The sequence below is a fragment of the Staurois parvus genome, unplaced genomic scaffold (genome assembly GCF_062004578.1).
Source record: "Staurois parvus isolate SC_StPar_1 unplaced genomic scaffold, SC_StPar_1.0 ptg000885l, whole genome shotgun sequence".
In the NCBI taxonomy this organism is placed as follows: Eukaryota; Metazoa; Chordata; class Amphibia; order Anura; family Ranidae; genus Staurois; species Staurois parvus.
Window position 1 is genome coordinate 2,161,371 of NW_028318681.1, and position 10,490 is coordinate 2,171,860.

At 40.0% G+C, this 10,490-nt stretch overlaps 1 long non-coding RNA gene across 20 annotated transcripts in view; it reads left to right on the forward strand.

The window, feature by feature from the left end:
* LOC149442481 (uncharacterized) overlaps nucleotides 1–10,490 on the forward strand; it is an 876,277-nt gene that overhangs the window by 557,497 nt on the left and 308,290 nt on the right. The gene's annotated exons all lie outside the window — the stretch shown is intronic.

The following is a 10,490-nucleotide window of genomic DNA, read 5'->3' on the forward strand; positions in this document are numbered from 1 at the left end:
ATGACAAAAGGGCAAATATCCATGTCTCCCCAAGTATTATTATTATTATACAGTAAGTATAAAGATTGATCCATTTTCCTCTTCCAGCCTGATCTGTTTTTGAAAATGGAATAAACAAACTAATTCCATTTTCCAAAACCGTCACATTTTGTAGTAGTAGACCAGACATTTCTTTTTTTATTTGGGGGCAATAGTTCTGATATGCGTAATGCTCCAAAAAATGCTAGAATAAATGCCACGTTAAACAGTATAGATTTGGAGTCTGAAAAACAAATTTCTTTGGTAATCCTACATAACTTTTTTAATAATTCGATAGATATGGGATGTCTTGTGTCTGGAGAATAATGCTGTTTTTTATATCCATTGAGCGCTTGTTTCACCGAAAAGAATGATGTACATGCTGGAAAATTACTTGAGGAAAAAGGAAACTCCTGCTAGAATTTTAACTATATGGCTATAAGCAAAATTCATGTGCATGAATGAGCACAAAAAAGAAAGAATTGTATTCTCAGATGGGCAATTGAACTGATAACCCAATTCTCTGGAAAACTGCTTCCATTTATTCCATGAAGATGAATATTCAACCCATGTGCTGTTGGATACCGAATTTTTTATGGCCTTTATCAGTACGTTTAAATCCGGTTGCACAGGTGATCTGGGCACTCGAAACCCTTTTAAATCTGCTGTTGGAAATAATTGTCTGAATCTTGATATCTGGAATCGAGATAAGGCGTCAGCTATTTGATTTTCTTTACCTGGGACATATCTTGCTTTAATCCAAATATTAAGTTTTAAACATTTCAAAACTAAATATCTAAGCAATTTTACCACCAAAATTGACCTAGATGATAAACAATATACTGCATACATAACCCCTTTATTATCTGTCTGTACTAACAGCCTTTTGTTGGAAAAGTGCTCTCCCCATAATTCCAACGCTACTATTAGAGGAAATAGTTCTAGCAAAACTACCGTATTTTCCGGCGTATAAGACGACTGGGCGTATAAGAAGACCTCCTACTTTTCCTGTTAAAATATAGGGTTTGGGCTATACTCGCCATGGAAGACTACCCCTCTTCCAACGCACACCAAATAAAAATTAAAAAACATCAGATTTGATTTCAATATGGTCATTTTAATTCAAATGCTTATGACATGCAGATACCTAGCAGGAAAACTGTCACTTATAAACAAAGGCTGTTTGTCATCAAACATGTAAACATAAAACAGTGCAAGTGGATTAAACTTTTCCTAATTCACTCTAAAGCTGAAAGGAAGGATAAGACAATAAACCCATGGGAGCTGCCATGCTGTTTGTTTTCTAAGCAGTCAACCAAACTGGAACTGATGATGATAGGAGGAAGATAACAAACAATAGAGAGAGAGCAAGTTCCTGGCGAGTCAGCAACGCCCATCATAACTGCAAGGTTTTGCTGGTGTGACAGTTTCCCTTTAAAAGCCTTCAAAATCCTCCTGTTTGTCATCTGATATCATAAGTACATCAATGACATCTTGTGATACATTTGTAAGGCAGTCATCGTATGGATCTAATTCCGTATCAGATGGTGTGGTCTCAGCTTCGGCTTCCTCTTCATCTTGCCACAAGTAGTCATCCTCCATACCATCTAATGAATTTGATATGCCACACTTCTTGAAAGACTTGATTACTGTTTCTGCATCAATATCATTCCAGGCTTTTATGACAAACTTGCACAAAACATCCAGCTGTGGAGCCCGCATGTTTCCTCCTTTTGTGAATGACTTTCCGCCGCTAACCATCCACTCATTCCACTGTTCTCAAATGCGATCTTTAAATGGCTTGTTTAGGCACACATCCAGTGGCTGTACCAACGATGTCAATCCTGCAGGAATAACTGCCGCATCTGTGTTTATTCTTGCAAGCCTTTGCTTGGTGCTGGGAGTTAAATGAGCCCTGAACATATCCCACACCAGTAGACTACGTTTTTGAATAAGTCCACCTGGTCGCCTGCTCCATACATTATCAAGCCATAGCTTTACCCCTTCTTCATCCATCCAGCCTTTTTCATTCACGTGTACAAAACAACCAACAGGGAACTTGAGTTTCGGCATTGTTTTTCTTTTAAAAATAATCGTTGGTCTCAGTTTGGCACCATCAGCTGTGCATGCTAGTACCACTGTAAAACTGGACTTCTCATGTCCTGTTGTTTTTAATTAAAATTGTTTTTTCACCTTTTGGATGGACAGCTTTATTTCCAACCATATCAAAATTCATTGGAGTTTCATCCATATTTCCGATACTACTTAACGCATAGCCATGTTTATTGCGCTGTTGTATTACGTATCGATGGAAACTATTTACTTTGGCATCAAGATCTGCAGGTAATTCTTGTGCAATTTTCATCTTTTGCCTAAGTGTCATATTATGCCTTTCCAAGAATCTAGTACACCAGGATACAGTGGCCTTAAATCTGTTGCTGTGATCTGGGTTAGATTTGGCCCACTGAAGTGCAAACAAACGTATTTTATTTCGGGTCACTATATAACCGTTTTGGCGATGCTTATTCACCATGTCTGCTACATGTTTTTCGAGTTCTGGCCAATGTGGGGTGCCTCTTCTTAATGCACACTTACCCCTTGGCATACACTTTAATGCTTTTTCATTTGCTTTCCAGTCCCGAACCATCTTTTCTGTTACTCCATATTGTCTTGCAGCAGCACAGTTATTCTGTTCCATGGCAAAGTTTACAACTTTAAGTTTGAAACTGGCTTCATATTTCTTTCTTCTTGCTGGTGGAGCCATGATGGGGTCTTGACTGTTATCCATTTGTATACTGTACTGTATGTACTGGTGCTGTACTGTATGAACCGGTACAGATACTGGTGCTGTACTGTATGAACCGGTACAGATACTGGTGCTGTACTGTATGAACCGGTACAGATACTGGTGCTGTACTGTATGAACCGGTACAGATACTGGTGCTGTACTGTATGAACCGGTACAGATACTGGTGCTGTACTGTATGAACCGGTACAGATACTGGTGCTGTACTGTATGAACCGGTACAGATACTGGTGCTGTACTGTATGAACCGGTACAGATACTGGTGCTGTACTGTATGAACCGGTACAGATACTGGTGCTGTACTGTATTCACCACCACATGTATCTGCTCACCAGATAGACTCTGTTTTTTCACCACATATAAGATGCACACCAAACTTCATTAGAGATGCGCTGTTCCAACATTCGAATTGGTTGAAGTGCAGATGCTCCTGCTTCCCCCTGCCTTCCCTCAGAATCGCCAATCCAACCCAGTATACAACAACCAACAAATCACGGCAAGCGATGTATTTTTTGTGCACACTGCATACAAAGCCTGCTTGGATTGGGTGGGTCAGCTCTCCCTGCCCAGCCCTCCCTGTCTCCAAGATGATCCGAGCGGTACCGTAGTTTGCACAGAACTGCCACAGTGAAGACATTATTATTATGATTATAATGCTTAGCTAATTACCGTATTTCATTAAGATATTGCCATGAAGGGGTCAATTCAACAAGGTCGGATGCAGCAGTTGAGTGCTCGATTGATTGTGACTGAAACTGTGACATGCGCAGAAGCGTCAGGGATACACATCTTCATGGGCATACTCATCTTGCTGCTAGCCGATGTGTATCCCTTTTCTGCATGTCACAGTTTCAGTCCAGCTCAATCGAGCACTCAACTGCTGCATCCGACCTTGTTGAAGTTTCATGCAGTTCTGCTATGAATGGTGATCGGCGATCGTCTACTGCTACCGAAGACATGCGCAGAAGCGTCAGCTCGGAAGTACCGGTATGGATTCAACACAACACCCGGCATATAAGACGACCCCCAACTTTGTAGAAGATTTCCATGGGGTAAAAAGTCGTCTTATATGCCGGAAAATACGGTATGTTCTTTGTTGCATTCATTCGAATCCATTTTGATGGCCATTTACCACAACTCCAATGTGATTTCCATATTTCCGCAAAACCAAATGAGCCAGCTGAATCAGTGAACAATTCAAAATCCGTTGCAAAGATAAATTCATCCTGAAAAAACGAACAACCTTTATATTCCTCAAAAAATTTTAACCACACTACTAAATCCTCCTTTAATTCACAGGTTAATCTTACATGTGAGAAAGGAGATTTAAACCCGAAATCGCTAAATAAAGCGTACACGAAAATATTTTTCCCACTGGCATTATTCTGGATGCAAATGCCAGTAGGCCTAATAATGACTGTAATTCTATTAATAATACTTTTTTTTACCCTCTTATTGTTGTCAATTTTTTCCTCTTGGCAGTCGAAATTCAAATTTTTCTGTGTCTATCAGTATTCCTAAAAATTCCAATTTTGTGGTTGGATAAATCGTTTTCATTTGCTAATGGTATACCGAAATGCTGCGTTACCTTACTGAACATTTGCAGCATGTCTACACATATTGTCGAAAATGCTGGGCCTATAAACAAAAAATCATCCAGATAATGAGTTCTCCCATTCTGGCCTGATTCTTTTTCAATAGCCCATTGTAAGAATTTTGAAAATGTTTCGAAATACGCACAAGACAGTGAACAACCCATTGGTAAACATCTATCGTAGTAAAGTTGACCTTCATAATGGATACCCAATGAGTTAAATGCTTCTGGGTTAATAGGTAATAGCCTAAATGCTGCCTTTATATCTGCCTTGGCTAGCAATGCTCCTTTTCCAAACTTTCTTATTTTATGAATGGCTCCTTCAAACGTGCAACATGATACTGATGCTGATCCTTCATCTATTTTGTCGTTTAAAGAAAAGCCTTTTGGGAATGATAGGTGGTGAATAAGCCGATACGTATTCGGTTCTTATTTAGGAATATTACCCAGTGGCGATATCCTAAAATTATGAAAAGGTGGTTCCTTAACCCCTTTGCGCCGGCGCCTCCCGGCCCTTTTAAGAGTTTCAGAAGCCGGGAGGCGGGGTTCAGGGTCATGTGACCGCTGTGATGCGGCGGTCACATGATCGGGAAAGGTCCCAATCGAAAGAGGAGATCGGGACCTTTCCGTGAGTATCGGACATGTGTGCTGGGAGCACGGCAGGGTGTGCGCTCTCGTCACATATGTCCTTTTTTAATAGAATGCAAATGTGCGACCGCTCGGCGTCTAGGCCCAGACGCCGGGAGGCCGCACATTTGCGTTCGGCCAGTGTGAAGAGGTTAAAAGGACCAGCCAGGCGTCCTTTTATTTCTGTTTCTAATTTTTTTCTAACAATGTGAAATTGATCTACCGACTTTAAATTATCAACAATATTACATCCATAACCTGAAAATATTGGTAACAAAAACCATTCAAAAAACCATCCGTTTAAAAACTTAACTGTCTCCTTGTTTGGATATATTTCCAACTTTGACGCATGTTTTCCAAATTCACTGGTGTGCTGCCTTTTGATACATTCTCTCTTTTGTCCTTGAAAAGCCATGTTTCTTTTGAAACCTTTAAGAAATGAATGTGGGCCTGAACAATGCGAACATTCGTGTTTTGTACCTACATGACCCTGCCCACTTACATTGACTTTCATTGAATGCGTAACCATATCCCTTTTATATAAGGGAATACTGTGATGGAAGATTGTGGTTTTTGAAATGTCTGTTTTTGAGGTAATATTAAGTTTAGCCACAAGCCTACATTCTTCATACCCCATTTTAGTGATGGATATATAGATAGTTTTTGCCGGAAAGATTTGTCGTAATGATACCATCCTAATCCTCCAAAATTTTTATAGGCCTCTAAAACTTGTTCCAAATGTTGGAATAAACCACTGCAATGCTCTGGGTGTTTTTCCCCTAGCACGCTAGAATATATTGCAAAAGCTTGCAGCCAATTATGAAATGATCTCGCTATTGGTCTACGCCTGTCTTCATCGTCGGATTTTCTATCAGTTTTGCCTGTGAAATCTTTTGCTGAGGGTAACAATGACAGAATAACCACAAATTCTCCTTTCCATATTTTTTCTTTTAATTGCGTTGATAAATGATATCCTAGCGGGGATATTTCACATAGCAAAACTTCTTTTAAACATGTTTCTGGTATTGGCGAATTAATATTCATTCCCGTATTATTTTTTTCTATACTCATGCTACCTAAATTACTGGACAATTTATCATTAATATTAACATTACTATCCTTATTAACCCACACATTAGCATGACTACTATTTTTAACAAATTATCACTATTAACATTTTTGTTTAAATTATTAGTAAGTGTTGTAATGAAATCTAATATTTTTTAATAAGCTGTTAATCTCATCATTTCCACAAGATGTCGCTGTTTCGATTTCTGGATCCCTGTGCTGACCTCTGTTGCCACCACTGGATAAAGTCGGTATTGCATGCACAGGCTCGTTTCTCTTCGGGCTTTCCTGACTCAGCTCCAGTTGAGGTTGTTGCCTAGCAACCACTTCGGAGGCCGCAGCCTCACTTTCAGCTCCGAGGGATGCTCGACTTCCATGAATACTTACTCTTCCTGGCAGCGAAGGAACCTGTCTCTTCCTCCTCTCATGCTGGCTTGCTCTTCCGACCACCGTTTCTTCCGATGCCCAGCCGGACTCCTCTTGCCCTGCTGATGATGCTGGTCAACCACTGGAACCGTGCCGAGACTCGCTCTTCTGTGACAGGCTCTATTCGGCCGCTCTTCCTCTGACAGCGCTTCGGTGAGTTCTCCAACCCCTGTTCTGTGTCTTCCCGCTCCTTCCCCTCTTCCCCTTCGGCTGCCATATCAAGGCAGCGCCACAGCCATTCTTCTCCTCCGCTGCTCCTGGCTTGCTCCAAAACTTGCCTCATGAGAGTCTTCATGGTCAGAATTAGCACAAACCGGCTCCTTAATATTATAGCTCCTTGCAACCTGTTGGCCAACTCTGACCAACTGTGAGAATTCTGTTACGAAGTGCCCTGTATATAATGAGCCCCAAACAATTCCAGAATGTTCCAGGTCACATGATTTTTCCCGCTTTTTCTAAGGTCACGTGGTTATTCTCTTCTTGCGTTTTTCTCTGTCAGATTTCTTAAAGGGGCCCTAACCTAATTCCTACCTATTCCTGAGGAGAAGTTTTTTTTTTTTTCTTTTTTATTAAATTAGGGATGGCGTCCGCATGCCCATGCTTTCAGGCTCATATGTTAGAGCCCTCGTTTTTTTTATTCCTGTTGTATCACAAATGTGGAAGTGCTAATGTGATAAAACACATCCTTCGGCATGGTGATCTGTTGTTTGGTTTGCCTGCTTGTGTCTGTGTCAGATCTAATTACTGTGTAGGTCTCCTTTGCACAGCACCAGACTGAGATACCCAGGGACTGTGGGATATATAGTTTCTTCACAGGATGGTTCAGTTTTCAGGTTACAGACAGAGGCCATGCACTATTTGGTGCAGTGCCAGGCTGCATGCCTCATGTTTGAACACAACAGAAAATTCTGACACAAAAATGTCAAGATTTAGAGCTGATTCACACGTGTAGAGCGGATTGAAGCTCAGGTTTCACTGCTAATTGACACAGTAGTTGTTCAGCGGTTCATGTCAGGTTTACATCAGGTTCAGGACAGGATTAGCTCAGGATCTTATCCTATTCGCCCATCTGTGGCTTAGAAATGGTTCCCCAGAAGGTAATAGCCTGTAATCTGCACCTGCAGGCACTGCTCAGAAATCGGAACGGACTTTTCCACACCGCACTGAATCCGCATTGGACATATGTGAACAGGCACAATAGGAAGCAATGTTTTTTCACATGTCATGCGGATTGGATGCGGTTCAAACCACATGCAATCCATATATACAGTTGTGTTCAAAATAATAGCAGTGTGTTGAAAAAAGTGAATAAAGCTCAAAATCCTTCTAATAGCTTTTATTTCCATACACACAAATGCATTGGGAACACTACACATTCTATTCCAAATCAAAACATGAAGAAAAATATCAAATTTGTGTTGTTCCTCTAAAAAAAATTGAAGAAAAGTGAATATTAGACTGTTCAAAAAAATAGCAGTGTTTGTGTTCTTCTTTACAAACTCAAGCATTCACTATATAAAATGAAAAATGTTTGACGATTTTGCTTTCCTTTGAATCACTTAATGAATATTTAGTTGTATAAACACTGTTTCTGAGAACTGCTGTACATCTGTGTTGCATGGAGTCAACCAACTTCTGGCACCTGTGAACAGGTATTCCAGCCCAGGATGATTGGACTACATTCCACAGTTCTTCTCTATTTCTTGGTTTTGCCTCAGAAACTGCATTTTTAATGTCACCCCACAAGTTTTCTATTGGATTAAGATCCGGGGATTGGGCTGACCACTCCATAACGTCACTCTTGTTGGTCTGGAACCAAGATGTTGCACGTATACTGGTGTGTTTGGGGTCGTTGTCTTGTTGGAACACCCATTTCAAGGGCATTTCCTCTTCAGCATAAGGCAGCATGACCTCTTCAAGTATTCTGATGTATTCAAACTGATCCATGATCCCTGGTATGCGATAAATAGGCCCAACACCGTAGTATGAGAAACATCCCCATATCATGATGCTTGCACCACCATGCTTCACTCTCTTCACAGTGTACTGTGGCTTGAATTCAGTGTTTGGGGGTCGTCTGACAAACTGTCTCCGGCCACTAGACCCAAAAAGAACAATCTTACTTTCATTAGTCCACAAAATGTTGCGCCATTTCTCTTTAGGCCAGTCAATGTGCTCTTTGGCAAATTGTAGCCTCTTCAGCGCGTCTTTTTTTTCAACAGTGGGACTTTGCAGGGGCTTCTTGCAGATAGCTTGGCTTCACATAGGCGTCTTCTAATTGTAACAGTACTCACAGGTAACTTTAGACCTTCTTTGATCTTCCTGGAGCTGATTGTTGGCTGAGTCCTTGCCATTTTGACTATTCTATCCATTTGAATGGTAGTTTTTTGCTTTCTTCCACGACTTTCAGGTTTTGGTTGCCATTTTAAAGCATTTGCGATCATTTTAGCTGAGCAGCCTATCATTTTCTGCACTTCTTTATATGTTTTCCCCTCTCCAATCAACTTTTTAATCAAGGAAAATGTCTGGAACGACCCATTTTCCTCAGAATTTCAGAGAGAAATGCACTGTAACCAGCATGTACATTTGCTGCCTTCCTTCCTTAAATAAGGGCAATAACTGCCACCTTTTTTTCAAAGAATGAATGACCTCACTAATAGAACTCCACACTGCTATTATTTTGAAAATGCCCCTTTCAATTAGTGATTCAGTTACACAGAATCAGCAGCATGCATGTCATGACTGTTGGGTCTGTTGGATTTCTATTACTCTACTACACCTGCTAGTAAATTATTTGCCATGTAGAAATATCATTTCTACCAAAAACAGTGATTGATCAGGTTAGTGATGTCTGACTGCTATTATTTTGAACACAACTGTATGTGAACCGGCACTAACTCTACTATAGTGTGTGCATATGTGGCAACAAATGACACCATGAAGCTACACAATCAATGCACATCTGATCCAGGTAAAATACAAAAGATGCAAGTGGGAAGGTTTATAATGAAAAAGTCACATTCACTTAATTAGAAAAATTCTATTATTTCCTTTTGTTTATATTATCAGTGTATTCTAAAACATTTTACATACAGTGCCTTGAAAAAGTCTTCATTCCCCTTGAAATTTTCCACATTTGTGTCATTTTACAGCCAAAAACTTAAATGTATTTTATTGGGATTTTATGTGAAAAATACATTTCGTTTTTGGTCATGATGAAAATTATGTGGAAAATTTCAAGGGGTAAAAATACTTTTTCAAGGCACCGCAGATCAGTGGCTTGCCACCTAGTTAACCGCTGTTCCAGCTGAGCTTACAACCACGTTTGTAGTTACATGCACTCATACAACCACACTGGGGTTTAACCAACCTAATTGCACCTTTCATTGTAGGGTAAAATGAGAATTCTAAGTGGTGTATTTAAAAAAAAAAAAAAAAAAAAAGGAATAACCACTTCCCAGCCACCCTATAGCAGTTTTACTACTCCAGGGTGGCCACTCTGCACAAAATTCCATTTTTTTTTTTGCATTTGTGGTTAGGGGGCAAGAAAGTAAGGAATGCATTGAAGGTAAACCAAAATGAAAACATGCACCAGTTCAGCTTTCAGAAAGAACATTGCCTGGAGTTACATTCCAGTTTGGCAACACTTTCATAGAACACAAATTAGTATATGAGGTACAGGTAGCCAAAGGAAATCCTTAGAACTGGATATATTCCATTACAAGGAATAGTGCAATCATCATCATTGTGTTGAAAAGGAACATGAATAAAATAAACCATCGTCTGGCTAAGAGTTTTGACAACTGATTTTACATGACAATTTGGCCTACACCAGAAAAAGCAAAAGCTGATGTTTAACAGTAGCCAATGACTAGACGTTTGAGAACAGTGGGAGCACAGGCTAAACAGAAAAAAAAAAGGATTATGTATAAATAGGCTACTGTATATGGA